Source organism: Schistocerca serialis, chromosome 1, assembly GCF_023864345.2.
Source record: "Schistocerca serialis cubense isolate TAMUIC-IGC-003099 chromosome 1, iqSchSeri2.2, whole genome shotgun sequence".
Taxonomy (NCBI): domain Eukaryota; kingdom Metazoa; phylum Arthropoda; class Insecta; order Orthoptera; family Acrididae; genus Schistocerca; species Schistocerca serialis.
The window spans coordinates 1268212771-1268229500 of NC_064638.1; positions in this window are offsets into that span (position 1 = coordinate 1268212771).

The following is a 16730-nucleotide window of genomic DNA, read 5'->3' on the forward strand; positions in this document are numbered from 1 at the left end:
CTCTCCGGTGCCAACCTTTAATATCAGAGTAGCAATTACAACCTACAATCTCAGTTATTTGCTGGATGCAGTCCAGTCCTTGTCTTTCTCTACAGTTTTCACTCTCTACAGCTCCCTCTAGTACCCTGATGTCTTAACAGATATCCTATCATCCTGTCCCTTTTCCTTGTCAGTGTTTCCCTCCTATCCATTTCCTAGCGATTTTAAGGAGAACTTCCTCATTCCTTGCCTTATTAGTCCACCCAATTTTCAACTTTCTGCTGTAGGACCACATATCAAACGTTTCGATTTTCTTCAGTGCTGCTCAGCAGTCCAAGTTTCACTACCATTCAATACTGTGCTCCAAACCTACAGACTCAGGAATGTCATGGTTTATTTTGCTTCCTAGGAAGCAGAATTACTTAACTTCATCTACTTCGTGATCACCAATTCTAATGTTAAGTTTCTCGTTGTTCTCATTTCTGTTACTTCTCATTACTTCCGTTTCTCTTCGATATACTCTCACCAATATTCTGCACTCTTTAGACTGTTCATTTCATTCAACGGATCCTGTAATTCTTCTTCATTTTCACTGAGGAATAGTCAGCGGATCTTATTATTCGTGTCCTTTCACCTTGAATTTCAATCCCAATCTTGAACCTTTCTTTATTTCTGTCATTGCTTTTATAGACTGAATAGAAGGGGCGAAAGACTACATCTCTGTCTTACCGCTTTTTTAATCCGAGCACTTCGTTCCTCGCCTTCGAGTCTGACTACACCCTCCTGGTCCTCGTACATATTGTACTGTAAGTAGGCTGTTTAGGTTTTTATGTTGGTAACGCCACGTAGCGCTCTGTATGAAAATCACTGACTGTGCTGTGTGCATTCCGTGGCTGGTTGGACTCATTGTTGGAATATTCGTTTTTTGTAGAGTTGGGCAGTTGGATGCGAACAGCGCGTAGCGTTGCGCAGTTGGAGGTGAGCCACCAGCAGTGGTGGATGTGGGGAAAGAGATGGCAGAGTTTTGAGAGCGGCCGATCTGGACGTGTGTCCGTCAGAAAAAGGAAATTTGTAAGACTGGACGTTATGAATTTTTATATATATATATATATATATATATATATATATATATATACACTCCTGGAAATTGAAATAAGAACACCACGAATTCATTGTCCCAGGAAGGGGAAACTTTATTGACACATTCCTGGGGTCAGATACATCACATGATGACACTGACAGAACCACAGGCACATAGACACAGGCAACAGAGCATGCGCAATGTCGACACTAGTACAGTGTATATCCACCTTTCGCAGCAATGCAGGCTGCTATTCTCCCATGGAGACGATCGTAGAGATGCTGGATGTAGTCCTGTGGAACGGCTTGCCATGCCATTTCCACCTGGCGCCTCAGTTGGACCAGCGTTCGTGCTGGACGTGCAGACCGCGTGAGACGACGCTTCATCCTGTCCCAAACATGCTCAATGGGGGACAGATCCGGAGATCTTGCTGGCCAGGGTAGTTGACTTACACCTTCTAGAGCACGTTGGGTGGCACGGGATACATGCGGACGTGCATTGTCCTGTTGGAACAGCAAGATCCCTTGCCGGTCTAGGAATGGTAGAGCGATGGGTTCGATGACGGTTTGGATGTACCGTGCACTATTCAGTGTCCCCTCGACGATCACCAGTGGTGTACGGCCAGTGTAGGAGATCGCTCCCCACACCATGATGCCGGGTGTTGGCCCTGTGTGCCTCGGTCGTATGCAGTCCTGATTGTGGCGCTCACCTGCACGGCGCCAAACACGCATACGACCATCATTGGCACCAAGGCAGAAGCGACTCTCATCGCTGAAGACGACACGTCTCCATTCGTCCCTCCATTCACGCCTGTCGCGACACCACTGGAGGCGGGCTGCACGATGTTGGGGTGTGAGCGGAAGACGGCCTAACGGTGTGCGGAACCGTAGCCCAGCTTCATGGAGACGGTTGCGAATGGTCCTCGCCGATACCCCAGGAGCAACAGTGTCCCTAATTTGCTGGGAAGTGGCGGTGCGGTCCCCTACGGCACTCCGTAGGATCCTACGGTCTTGGCGTGCATCCGTGCGTCGCTGCGGTCCGGTCCCAGGTCGACGGGCACGTGCACCTTCCGCCGAACACTGGCGACAACATCGATGTACTGTGGAGACCTGACGCCCCACGTGTTGAGCAATTCGGGTCCACCCGGCCTCCCGCATGCCCACTATACGCCCTCGCTCAAAGTCCGTCAACTGCACATACAGTTCACGTCCACGCTGTCGCGGCATGCTACCAGTGTTAAAGACTGCGATGGAGCTCCGTATGCCACGGCAAACTGGCTGACACTGACGGCGGCGGTGCACAAATGCTGCGCAGCTAGCGCCATTCGACGGCCAACACCGCGGTTCCTGGTGTGTCCGCTGTGCCGTGCGTGTGATCATTGCTTGTACAGCCCTCTCGCAGTGTCCGGAGCAAGTATGGTGGGTCTGACACACCGGTGTCAATGTGTTCTTTTTTCCATTTCCAGGAGTATATATATATATATATATATATATATATATATATATATATATATATGGCGCTAGCTGCGCAGCATTTGTGCACCGCCGCCGTCAGTGTCAGCCAGTTTGCCGTGGCATACGGAGCTCCATCGCAGTCTTTAACACTGGTAGCATCCCGCGACAGCGTGGACGTGAACCATATGTGCAGTTGACGGACTTTGAGCGAGGGCGTATAGTGGGCATGCGGGAGGCCGGGTGGACGTACCGCCGAATTGCTCAACACGTGGGGCGTGAGGTCTCCACAGTACATCGATGTTGTCGCCAGTGGTCGGCGGAAGGTGCACGTGCCCGTCGACCTGGGACCGGACCGCAGCGACGCACGGATGCACGCCAAGACCGTAGGATCCTACGCAGTGCCGTAGGGGACCGCACCGCCACTTCCCAGCAAATTAGGGACACTGTTGCTCCTGGGGTATCGGCGAGGACCATTCGCAACCGTCTCCATGAAGCTGGGCTACGGTCCCGCACACCGTTAGGCCGTCTTCCGCTCACGCCCCAACATCGTGCAGCCCGCCTCCAGTGGTGTCGCGACAGGCGTGAATGGAGGGACGAATGGAGACGTGTCGTCTTCAGCGATGAGAGTCGCTTCTGCCTTGGTGCCAATGATGGTCGTATGCGTGTTTGGCGCCGTGCAGGTGAGCGCCACAATGAGAACTGCATACGACCGAGGCACGCAGGGCCAACACCCGGCATCATGGTGTGGGGAGCGATCTCCTACACTGGCCGTACACCACTGGTGATCGTCGAGGGGACACTGAATAGTGCACGGTACATCCAAACCGTCATCGAACCCATCGTTCTACCATTCCTAGACCGGCAAGGGAACTTGCTGTTCCAACAGGACAATGCACGTCCGCATGTATCCCGTGCCACCCAACGTGCTCTAGAAGGTGTAAGTCAACTACCCTGGCCAGCAAGATCTCCGGATCTGTCCCCCATTGAGCATGTTTGGGACTGGATGAAGCGTCGTCTCACGAGGTCTGCACGTCCAGCACGAACGCTGGTCCAACTGAGGCGCCAGGTGGAAACGGCATGGCAAGCCGTTCCACAGGACTACATCCAGCATCTCTACGATCGTCTCCATGGGAGAATAGCAGCCTGCATTGCTGCGAAAGGTGGATATACACTGTACTAGTGCCGACATTGTGCATGCTCTGTTGCCTGTGTCTATGTGCCTGTGGTTCTGTCAGTGTGATCATGTGATGTATCTGACCCCAGGAATGTGTCAATAAAGTTTCCCCTTCCTGGGACAATGAATTCACGGTGTTCTTATTTCAATTTCCAGGAGTGTATATATATATATATATATATATATATATATATATATATATATATATATATTAAGACTTTTAAACACTATTAAGGTAAATACGTTGTTTGTTCCCTATCAAAATCTTTCATTTGCTAACTATACCTATCAGTAGTTAGAATCTTTCATTTAGCTGGCGGTATTGGCCCTCGTTGTATTGCAGTAGTTCGAGTAACGAATATTTTTGTGAGGTAAGTGATTCATGAAAGGTATAGGTTATTGTTAGTCAGGGCCATTCTTTTGTAGAGATTATTGAATGTCAGATCGCGCTGCTCTAAAAATATTGTGTGTCAGTTTAGTGATGATCAGAACGCCTGAGTACATTCAGTTTTGCTCAGCTGTTTGAAAATCGAATGACGTAAGAGGTTTATCAGCACAGTCATTTATAATTTTTCTAAGGTGACGTTACAGTACATTACCCGTCCTTCCCTGTAGCTTACCCCAATTTTCCACAGAATTTCGATCATCTTGCACCATTTTACACTGTCGAATGCTTTTTTCAAGTCGGACAAATCCTATAAATGTGCCTCGATTTTTCTTCAGCCTTGCTTCGGAGATCAACCACATTGTGCCCACTGCCTCTGTGATGCCTTCAGCTTTCCTACAGCGCGGCTAATCATCGTCTAACAGATCCTCAATTTTTTTTCTGTTCTTCTGTATGTTATTCTTGTGAGCAACGTGGATGCATGAGCTACTATATTGAGCCGGCCGTGGTGGCCGAGCGGTTCTAGGCGCTACAGTCTGGAACCGCGCGACCGCTACGGTCGCAGGTTCGAATCCTACCTCGGGCACGGATGTGTGTGATGTCCTTAGGTTGGTTAGGTTTAAGTAGTTCTAAGTTCTAGGGGACTGATGACCTCAGAAGTTAAGTCCCATAGTGCTCAGAGCCATCTGAACTATTTTTTACTAAACTGATAATGGGATAATTCCCGCACTTGTCGGCTTATGCTACCTTCGTAATTGGGCGGATGATGTTTTTCCGGAAGGTAGATGATATATCACCGGACCCCGGTATTATATACACCAACGTGAATAATCGTTTATTGCCACTTCCCCCAATGACATAAGGAATTCCGCTGGAATGTTATCGATTCCATTCGCTTTCTGCCTCATTTGATCTTAAGCCGACAAAAGCTCATTTAAACTGTGATTCTGGTATTGGATCCACTGTCTCTTCCCTGTCGACTCCTCTTTCTTCTTCCATCATGGGATTAGACAATTCCTCCCCCTCACAGAGCAGAGGTTTTCGGTGTACTCCTTCCACCTATTCACTCTTTCCCATAGTGTTCTTAATGTTAAGCGCCCCTGGTTTCAATGTCATCGAAACTGTTTTGAATTTTCTGTGTGCTGAGTTAGTCCTTCCGACAGAAATTTCTTTTTATATTTCTTCACATTTTTTCCTGCAGCCATATCGCCTTAGCTTCCCTCCACTTGTTTCATATTTCAGTGATTTGTTTATTAATTACGAAAGCAGAATGCGTAAAGGTTGTAGAATAAATTCTCCACACTACTGACAACTGAAGGAATAGGATAGTTTCGTCCAGACATTTCACAACACCAAAATTTATTGTCTCGAGAAAGTATGTCCATATAAACATACCATATAATATTAATTTTAGGATTGAGTACATGGTGCATCCATCTTTAGTGTTTGTTTTTCTGTTTGAATGCGAAGTAATATGTATAACTACTTTGGTTCTCTATTTGGTTTAATAATTTTCATTAAAAACATATTTCACCTAACATTTCCGTCTTTGCGTTTAGGCTCAGTATAGGCGTTCTCTTCCTGCATGTACTTTAAAATTTATCCATTTCTTCTTTCATGTACTTGGGTTTTCTCGTGCGAGGACACTCAATTTCAGGTCATCATGCAGCCTTTACTGTTTGTTATGAAAACGAAGGAAAATTTAAATAAAAATTAAGAAGACACAAAATCACAAAATCCAATACACGACGCGTCGAGAACTGAACACAACTTCCGATGTTAGCAGACGATGACACAGCCCGCTGCTTCTGAGCTTGAACGGTGTTCAGAATACTCAGCATTTCAGAACTCTGCTGTCAGCGCAACCAACTGATGAGAAGAAAATTGAAACGTTCTGAGTGCCATTTTTTCACAAAACGCGTTTCCGGTGCGATTATGTTTTCAGTACTCTGCTACATGTCGCTAGAATTGTTACAGGTGTCAGATCATGGAGAAAACGTTTCATTCATTACTACGCTGCGTCAGGCAGCACACACTTCCCTATGACGCACCCAGCGTTGTCCGACAAGGCTTTCGTAGACTTTATGCACAGTTTGTGTGGTAAGAAGAGCATATATAATTTTTTTATTTGTATCAATAAAAATCTTTGTAATGGAAGAAAGATTTTGCAGTTATAGGGAAACGAAGAATGCTAAGCAAGGCCTTTGTACCACAAGATTGATGAGAGCTAAAACTATAAACCCATGTAATACCAATGCATACTGATTTTGATGAGAGCTAAAGCTGTAAACTTATGCAGTAGTAATGCAATTGATTTTTAAACATGCTGCTGAAGCACTGTTGTCGACGGAGGGGTGTATTATGTCCAGATGCAGTACGATAAAAGTGCTCTAGGCGCTACAGTCTGGAACCGCGCTACCGCTACCGTTGCAGGTTCGAATCCTGCCTCGGGCATGGATGTGTGTAATGCTCTTATGTTAGTTAGGTTTAAGTAGTTCTAAGTTCTAGGGGACTTATGACCACAGATGTTAAGTCCCATAGTGCTCAGAGCCATTTGAACCATTTTTGATAAAAGTGCCTCATACCAACACCGACTCAAAGGAAGGCCTCGGCGCTTGTTCGTGACGTCACGTCAGCTAGGCACGGCGAACGCCAGGTCTGTTGCAGGCATACTCATAATGGTGGTGTCTCCCTCCCTGACACAGGAAAATGTGAAACTATTGACGGTAGTTGACCAACACACATTGTTCTGAGAGATTTCTGTTTTAAGGATTGAGATACAAAAACAGCTTCATGGGCCAGCAGTAACAGAATTCGTGCTTCTTTAGCTTATTTGAAAATCTGAGGAAGTTACGTTTGTACTGGGTTGCTTTTACAAGGAACTGTGAACATATTGGTGCTCTTCTTTAGTTATCCTGGTTGACTATGGGGTGAGGAGCACTGAATGTTAATGAAATATCTTGCGATTGTACACGTTGGGGGAGGGAGTGGGGGACAGAAGAACAGGCAAAAGAGAGATACTTGTTTTATCAAATAAATTTTTTTATCTTATATTCTCCTTTCAGTTGCAAGAGGGGTATATTTATCTTTTCTAATGTGCATGTTTAAAAAAGTTTAAGCTCAGCAGTATTTTCGATGTATGAAGCTATTTTGTTTCCTGTTTAGAATTCCTTTCGTTGAAAACGACTGTAATCTAATGACTTGCAACAGTTGGACATTTACACATGTAAATTAGTTCACAATTCCAGTGACGGTTTCAAACGAAAATAAATAAATAAATAAAAGAAACGAGTTCATTGTAAGGGGGTTGGGGTAAGTTTCGATAGCAAAATGGATCGAGTAAATATAAGTACTTGAATGCAAAATTTCCGAAGCTTGCAATGGGGCAAAGCATCTTCTCATATTGATCTACGTTTGTTTCGATAGGATTCAGTAATACAGAACTATGATCTTCATTTGTAGCTTTACGATAGTAAGAAAATCTTTCAACTAAATAAAACTGGTGAATCCAAAACAATACCAAACATTTTGTCCAAAAATAAGAGATTTGTAGTGATACGCACGCCCAGCCGTTTCTTCCTGCAACAGACCTGGCGTTCGCCGTGCCTAGCTGACGTGACGTCACCAACAAGCGCCGAGGCCTTCCTTTGAGTCGGTGTTGCTCATACTCATACACGTCAAATAACGCTCAGTAATTATTACTCTGAAATAGAGGAATGGAGAAATGTCAGTCTGTTCAAAGAAGGGGCAGACCCTGTTGATGGATGCAATACCGTACTTCATCAAAAAGACCAGCCATGCTTATCAGATGCAAAACAGAAAGATCTGTTGAGGAAATTGCCGTTTCTTTCTCAAAGGGGCAGTGAGTTCCACGGCAAGCTTTGCAACATCTCATCCCAAGAATCGAGTCGTGTACGAGACAGATGTCAATACTGAGGTTTTTTTCTTGAGCATAATTTATAATACATCATTTTGTTACTCCCTCGTAATGAAGTTAAAGTAGATGAGAAATAGTTTTTGTTGACTACAGTTCTATTAGTTAGAATATCTCTCTGTATAAAACGTTGTGCCTGTGTATAAATGGCACATGAAACAAAAACTTTCTTATTGAAACTTAGAACTAGTTAACTGCCCGGTGTGGCACCTAGAACGTACTTAATAAATTATTTATATCCTTATTTGTCCCACAGCTTTTCGCAGAGACGAGGTGAGCAGAATAATTACGTGGTGTCAGAATACCTTCTCACCTCCTTGGGTACATGCAAGTTATGTACAAAAAGAGATACAGTCTTCTTTGATTGTCCCGACAGATGTTAGATTTGGCACGTCCAATGTTCGACATTTCCACCTGTCTACTGACTACGTGACTGGCGGCTGGTTTACACCCTGGCATGTGATGCTCTTCTACCACGACTAGTCGTTTTCGACCAGAAAGTCGCTCGAACAGAACGTGTTTTACATCGCAACCGTTCGTTTGCTCCCTTGGTAGTTATGTCACGAGGTTTAAGATGTCGTTTGAGGACTGCCCGCAGAAATAAATTTGACAAAATTTCTACTTCAGGTGCGTTGCTCGCGTGGATAGAATGAAGATGCACTCGCTGTGCTTATGCGCTGATAGCAGGGAGGGGCGGCGGCAGGCAGAATGCGGGGAGGGGGGGGGGGGGCACAGTCACGTGATTCAACGCAGCGAACAGCAGGTCAAGGTCGAGGCAGGCGGTTGGCGGAGGACCTGCAGCTGCCTCTGTGGTAAGCGACAGCGAGCTGCGCCGGCTCTGTCATTCATCTTGACGTCAGGTGCACGACACCGCCAAGCTTCAACCTAAAGATTCACAGCTTTTATTTAGTCCATAATAGCTCTCATGACAATATATAAGTCATAATAATAAATGAAAAGCACCAGTTTGCTTTTGTTCTACAATATTATTTTTATTGCTAACCTGTTTTAGGCTTACAAGGCCATCTTCAGACATTTACTGAGAATTATCACCAAAGAAGTTAAATGTTAGCAGACAACATTGGAAGAGAAGTAACACATCTAGAGTGAAGTAGAAACATACAGTGAGTAACATCTTTGCAATGAAATAGTAAAAACTGAACAGTACATAAATAACAATGGAGTTGACAGGAAAACCTTTAGCACAAAATAGGAATAGCATGCCTACATAACAGTTTCTATTAATAAACAAAACTAATGAAATAAGATAAAATTAGTACTAGACAAGGCTGCATCAAGAGGTATGAAACATGGAGAGTGATACACAACCAATTAAAAAAGAAGAGACAGTCGTCAATGTAAATACAGAATACGCGAGGAACTTAAGCAATATCAATAAGATAAACAGAAATTAGTAAATGCAGGAAAATTGAGGTGTTTGAGGGAACCTACAGTTTGAGAGTGTGGTGGTACTGCATTTTAACATTAACATTATAATCAAAGCAGTGGCTGTATACCAGTTTACACTAAATACTGTTCATGTTTTACTTTGCTCATTTATTTAATGTAAACTGGTGTACAGCCACTGCTTTGATTATAATGTTAATCTTAAAATGCAGTACCGCCACACTCTCAAACTGTAGGTTCCCTCAAACACCTCAATTTTCCTGCATTTACTAATTTTCTACCAAGAACCGCCGGAAGAGTCTGTTAATATATATAAGTCACGTAGGAGTGAAATAAAGAGAAAGCCCAGGACAGCTAAAAGCGAAATGGGTGCAGTAAACACGTGAAGAAACTGGAAAAGAAAATATGGTCGTCGGAAAGACGGATTCGGCATGCAGAAAAATCAAAACAACATTTACTGAAATTATAAGGAAAGGCGTCAGCGTTTAGAGTGTAGGAGGAGTTCCATTCTCAAACGCAGAGGAAAGAGTGGGCAGGTGGAAAAAATACATAAGAGGCCTCTATGAGGGGAAAGAGGTCTCTGATCATGAGACAGAAGAAAAAATTGGAGTCGATAGACAAGAGACGTCTATTGGTATCAAACATCGATCTTAATCTGAGGAACAAATTTCGGAGAATGTTTGGAGCACAGTATTGTATGATAGTGAAACATGGACTGTGTGAAAACCACAACAGAATAGAAGAATTTGGGATGTGGTGCTACAGAAGCATGTTGAAAGTTAAGTGGACTTATAAGGTAAGGAATGAGGATGTTCTGCGCAGAATCAGTGAGGAAAGTCACATATGGAAAACACAGACAAGAAGAAGGGTCACGAGGATAGGACACCTGTTGTGACATCAGGGCATAACTTCCATCGTATTATAGGGTGCGGTAGAGGGTAAGTGATTCAGTATTGCAGTCACACTTTGACAGAGCTTTCGAATGTTTGAGAATATTGCACGCCCGAGCGCATTCCATCTGAATTTATAGAGGGTGACAATTATTGACCTCTATGAAAAAGACGTAAATTAGTTACAAACTACAGCGTTCACATACTTTACTCAGCATGCAAACGTCACTACAGTTATTCGGATTTGGGTTATGAGATGTTCGATATGCCTGCCATCTTTGCGATGATGTGGCGCAGACGAATAGCGCAATTCTGCACGACTCGCTGAATGTCGGAACATCGATGTTGCTGCCGATTATACCCTCAATGGCTGCTTTCAGCTCAGCAATGGTTTTGGGGTTATTGCTGTAAACCTTGTCTTTAATACAGCCCGACAAAAAGGGGTCTCATGTGTTCAGATCCAGAGAATATGGCGGCCATCGAGGCCCATGCCACCACCATCTTCCAAAATCGTCACGTACCGTTCGCTAGTCACCGTGCCATTAAGGAATACCGCACTGATTACTTCGCGATTGGACATTGCACACCACACAGTCGCCCGTTGAGGGTGAACAAACTTCTCGATCTCGAAATGCGGATTCTCAGTCTCAGTTTTGGTTACTGACGAACCCTTCCAAATGAAAGAAGCTTCGTCGCTAAACCAAACTATACCCACGTGCGCATGGGCATAGTAACTTCCATCATGCTCATCGGCCAAACGTGCAGTTTGAACGTCCTAACGCAAACCGTTCAGACGTTATAACGATTGTTATATTTTAATAATTGTCACCCTCTAAAATCAGCGAGGGAAGTGACAACCAAATCACAATACAAGTTCGTTTATAGTATGTTTGAGACTAGAGATATACCAGCAGACACGGAAAAACATGATTCACACAATCAAGAAATTACCAAAGACAGCTCAAACATTAAAGTTAGAAAGTTTCAAGAGCTGGGTTAAAATTCAGGGTGAAAGGATGTCAACGATAGGATTTGTTGGCGCTGCTACTGTTAGTGGAAGTGAAATTGCAAGTTAAACATCGTCTTGTGAATATTTCGTTTCTATATGAAATATGTATTTTTAATGCTTGTTACCACATGTGCTGTTAATCATTTGATAAAACACTGGATGAAGAAAAACAAAAAAAATATGGAAAATAAAGTTATGATAAGCGCGCCCTGTCCTAGTCTTCCTATACCTTCCCCACTTTACATGAGTTTCATTAAAACGTACAAGTATATGGCTGTCATAAGGAACGGTACTGCATAGCTTAGTCGCATGTACCAACTTTCATAAGTAATCTTTGTACTGTGGCAATGTGTGTAATGTACAGAGTACTTACTATATGTTTTCTGTTCTATGGGACGATTTCATAACGAGCCTAGGGCTCAAAACCAGTCACCAATGACGGAAATTAAAATTGCAACTTCGATTGTTTTTTGCTGTTTATTGCATAATTTGGTAGAGTGAAGAAGACGTACAGAATCTGTGGAATGGATTGAAAAGTCTAGTGAATGGAGAATATGGCTTGATAGTAAACGGGAGAAAGACGAAAATAATGATTTATAGCAGAAATGATATTAGCGATAAACTTAATGCCAAAATTCGTGAGCATAAAACAGAGGAGGTTAGAGAATTCCGCTACGTTGGAAGCAAAGTAACATATGACGGACAAAGCGACGAGAACATAAAAAGCAAACAACTACAGGCAAAGAGCGCATTTCGGTGCAAGATTTCTACTGGTATTAAACACAGGCCGTAATTTGAGGAAGTAATTTTCTGTTTGAAGAACAAATGGTTCAAATGGCTCTGAGCGCTATGGGACTTAACATCTGAGGTTATCAGTCCCCTAGAACTTAGAACTACTTAAACCTAACTAACCTAAGGACATCACACACATCCATGCCCGAGGCAGGATTCGAACCTGCGACCGTAGCGCTCGCGCGGTTCCAGACTGTAGCGCCTAGAACCGCTCGGTCATGATGGGAGAACAGAGTTTTATGGCAGTGAACTACACACACTGAGAAAACCGTAATGGAAAAGGATCCAAACATTTCAGCACTGCTGCTTTAGAAGCATGTCGAAAATTAGTTTTCCATGTGTTCTTTTCTTCGCCAATTCTGCGAAGCGCCTCCATTTATTATGTGATCAGTTCACCTAATTTTCAACATCCCTCCACAGCTCCACACCCTTAACACTTTGATTCTCTCCTTTTCTGTTTTTCCCAAAGTGCTTGATTCACTAGTATACAATTCCGTGCTCCAAATGTATTTACGGTAAATGCTTTACGTGTCAAAAGAGACATTTCAAACAGATACACTGCTACAAATTTTGAGAATGTATCGCCCCTACATAATCAGACTTCGCCAGAAGATGATGGGTACGAAACTCATTGAAACGTTGCGACTAGACGACGCCACCACTCGGCTAGTAATCCGAGAAGAATTCATCAGTGGAATACGCCGAGAAAGACTGAAATCGCATATAGCTTTTTCCATTTTCTTTTACTGTCTTGTATAATTGTTTGCCCTTGAATTTTATGTGCTGTTTACTGTTAGTATAGGAATACTCTGTTTAATAAAGCCTAACTAGCGTCCAACGTCGGACATGGTCATTTGAGAATGAGATTTTCACTCTGTAGCGGAGTGAGAGCTGATATGAAACTTCCTGGTAGATTAAAACTGTGTGCCGGACCGAGACTCGAACTCGGGACCTTTGCCTTTCGCGGGCAAGTGCTCTACCAACTGAGCTACCCAAGCACGACTCACGACGTAGGAGACAAGGTACTGGCAGAAGTAATTCATATAACGTTCATAGCCAAACCTGTAACCTAAAAATAAAAAAATAAAAATAAAACTTATACTAAAATTATGATCCTCAGATTTAAAAACTTATTATTTTCTTTTTTAACTCAGTTGCTGATTTAATTTTATCACAAGTTACAAGTAGTTCCACCAAGTACTTGCACTTAATTGCAGCCAAGGTTTTTAGAGCTTCTGAGTATATGAAAAAGAGAGGTATCTCAATTGGGAAGCTGCTGAATAACTTTCCTTCGTTCGTCGACTGCTTTCGAAAGCATCATTAACACCCGCTCAGACTACTGCCACAACATCTTGATTTACAGTTTGTGGGAGATGCATAATTGGCGATGCCTGCATCGAAAGTTTGATAGCAACAGATTATCGTATCTGAGTCACGGTGGCTACCTATGTCGTCCTGTGTCATGGAAAACATTGTGACGAACTTTGAAATGACAAGAAGTCATATCAAGCGTGGGACAGAGGTGGGCAGAGAAAGAGTCTTCACTAATTGGGCAGTATGAGTACATTATAAGTTTGAAGGAAATTATAACGTGGAATGGATATTAAATTGGTAAGAAGTGTATTTAGAGCCATTTGTCGAGAAGTCTCAAAACTATTTCATTACGCATTGCTAAACCAGCACGACCCCTAGCCTCATTCCCCCTAACTCAGACCCTGGCACATTCCTTTGTATATGTACCTACATATAGAAACATAAAGTCTGATAATTTTGAATATACAAAACACATCTAAATTAGAGAACCGAAGAAGTGTAAAATCATGCACATTACATATACTGAGATGACAAAAGTCATGGGCTAGCAACGTGCACATATACAGATGGCGGTGGTATCGCGTACACAGGCTGTGAAAGGGCAATAGATTGACAGTGCTGTCATTTGTACACATGTGATTCATGTGAGAAGGTTTCCGACTTGATCATGGCCGCACTCTAGGAATAAACAGACTTTGAATGCATAATGGTAGTTGGAGTCAGATGCATGAGACAGCCTACTTAGGAAATCGTTACTGAATTCAATATTCCGAGATGAGCCGCGCGGGGCAGCCGCGCGGTCTAGGGAGCCTTCTCGCGGCCCGCGCGGCTATCCCCCCTCCCCTCCCTCGGAGGTTCGAGTCCTCCCTCGGGCATGGATGTGTGTGTTGCCCTTAGCATAAGTTAGTTTAAGTTAGATTAAGTAGTGCGTAAGCTCAGGGACCGATGACCTCAGCAGTTTGGTCCCACAAGACATTACCACAAGATTCCAAAAAATTTCGAAATGCACAGCATCAAAACTGTGTCAAGAATACCAAATTTCAGGCATTATCTCTCACCACAGAAAACCCAATGGCCTACGGCCGTCACTTAACAACCGAGAGCAGCGTTGTCAGTGCTAACAGCGAAGCAACACTGCGTGAAATAGCCGTAGAAATCAATGATGGACGTACGACGAAGGTATCCGTTAGGACAATGAAGCGAAATTTAGTATTAATGGGCTACACCGGCAGACGACCAAAGAGATTGCTTCTGCTGACAGCACTACATCGCATGCAGCTCCTCTCATGGGTCGTAACCATATTGGTTGGACCCTATGACTGGAAAACCATGGCCTGGTTAGATGACACGCGATTTACGAGGTGCATTCAAGTTCTAAGGCCTCCGATTTTTTTTCTAATTAACTACTCACCCGAAATCGATGAAACTGGCGTTACTTCTCGACGTTATCGCCCTGCAGACGTACACATTTTTCACTACGCTGACGCCATGATTCCGTGGCAGCAGCGAAGGCTTCTTTAGGAGTCTGTTTTGACCACTGGAAAATCGCTGAGGCAATAGCAGCACGGCTGGTGAATGTGCGGCCACGGACAGTGTCTTTCATTGTTGGAAAAAACCAAAAGTCACTAGGAGCCAGGTCAGGTGAACACTTCAAAGTTGTTATCACGAAGAAACTGTTGCGTAACGTTAGCTCGATGTGCGGGTGCGTTGTCTTGGTGAAACAGCACACGCGCAGCCCTTCCCGGAAGTTTTTGTTGCAGTACAGGAAGGAATTTGTTCTTCAAAACATTTTCGTAGGATGCACCTGTTACCGTAGTTCCATTTGGAACGCAATGGGCAAGGATTACGCCCTCGCTGTCGTAGACATGGAAACCATCATTTTTTCAGCACTGGCGGTTACCCGAAATTTTTTTGGTGGCGGTGAATCTGTGTGCTTCCATTGAGCTGACTGGCGCTTTGTTTCTGGATTGAAAAATGGCATCCACGTCTCATCATTCATGCTGTCGTTGTGCGTCAACATTGCTTGGCAACATGCCACACGGGCAGCCATGTGGTCGTCCGTCAGCATTCGTGGCACCCACCTGGATGACACTTTTCGCATTTTCAGGTCGTCATGCAGGATTGTGTGCACAGAACCCACAGAAATGCCAACTCTGGAGGCGATCTGTTCAACAGTCATTCGGCGATCCCCCAAAACAATTCTCTCCACTTTCTCGATCATGTCGTCAGACCGGCTTGTGCGAGCCCGAGGTTGTTTCGGTTTGTTGTCACACGATGTTCTGCCTTCATTAAACTGTGGCACCCACGAACGCACTTTCGACACATCCATAACTCCATCACCACATGTCTCCTTCAACTGTCGATGAATTTCAATTGGTTGCACACCACACAAATTCAGAAAACGAATGATTGCACGCTGTTCAAGTAAGGAAAAAGTCGCCATTTTAAGTATATAAAACAGTTCTCATTCTCGCCACTGGCGGTAAAATTCCATCTGCCGTACGGTACTGCCATCTCTGGGACGTATTGACAACGAATGCGGCCTCATTTTAAAACAATGCGCATGTTTCTATCTCTTTCCAGTCCGGAGAAAAAAAATCGGAGGCCTTAGAACTTGAATGCACCTCGTAGTTTGATAAGAGACGATAGAAGGGTTAGAGTTTCATCAGTGGCAAAGATATGTGTACGTGAAGAAAAAGAGAAGCCATGGACCCAGGTCGTCAACAAGGCACTGAGCAAGCTCGTGGTGGTTCGTAAGGCAGTGGGCTGTGTTTACATGGAATGGACTGGGTCCTGTGGTCCAATTGAACCGATCATTGACTGGAAATGGTTATGCTAGGCTACTTGGACACCATTTGTAGCCGTTCATAGACTTCATGTTCCCTAACAACGACGTAATTTTTGTGGATAGCGATGCGCCATGTCGCAGGGCCACAACTGCTCGCGATTAGTATGAAGAACATTCTGGATAATTCGAGTGAATGATTTGGCGTCTCAGATCACACAGTACGAATCATATCGAACATTTACGGAGCATAATCGAGAGGTCAGCTCTTCCACAAAATCCTGCGCCGGCACCCCTTTCACAATTATGGCCGGCCACAGAGGGAGCATGCCTCAGTATTTGTGCAGGCGACTTCCAAAGACCTGTTGAGGCCATACCATGTGTAAGTAGGCTGTTTAGGTTTTTATGTTGGTAACGCCACGTAGCGCTCTATATGAAAATCACTAACTGCGCTGTGTGCAGTCTGTGGCTGGTTGGCATTGCTGGAATATTCGCTATTGTAGTGCTGGGCAGTTGGATGCGAACA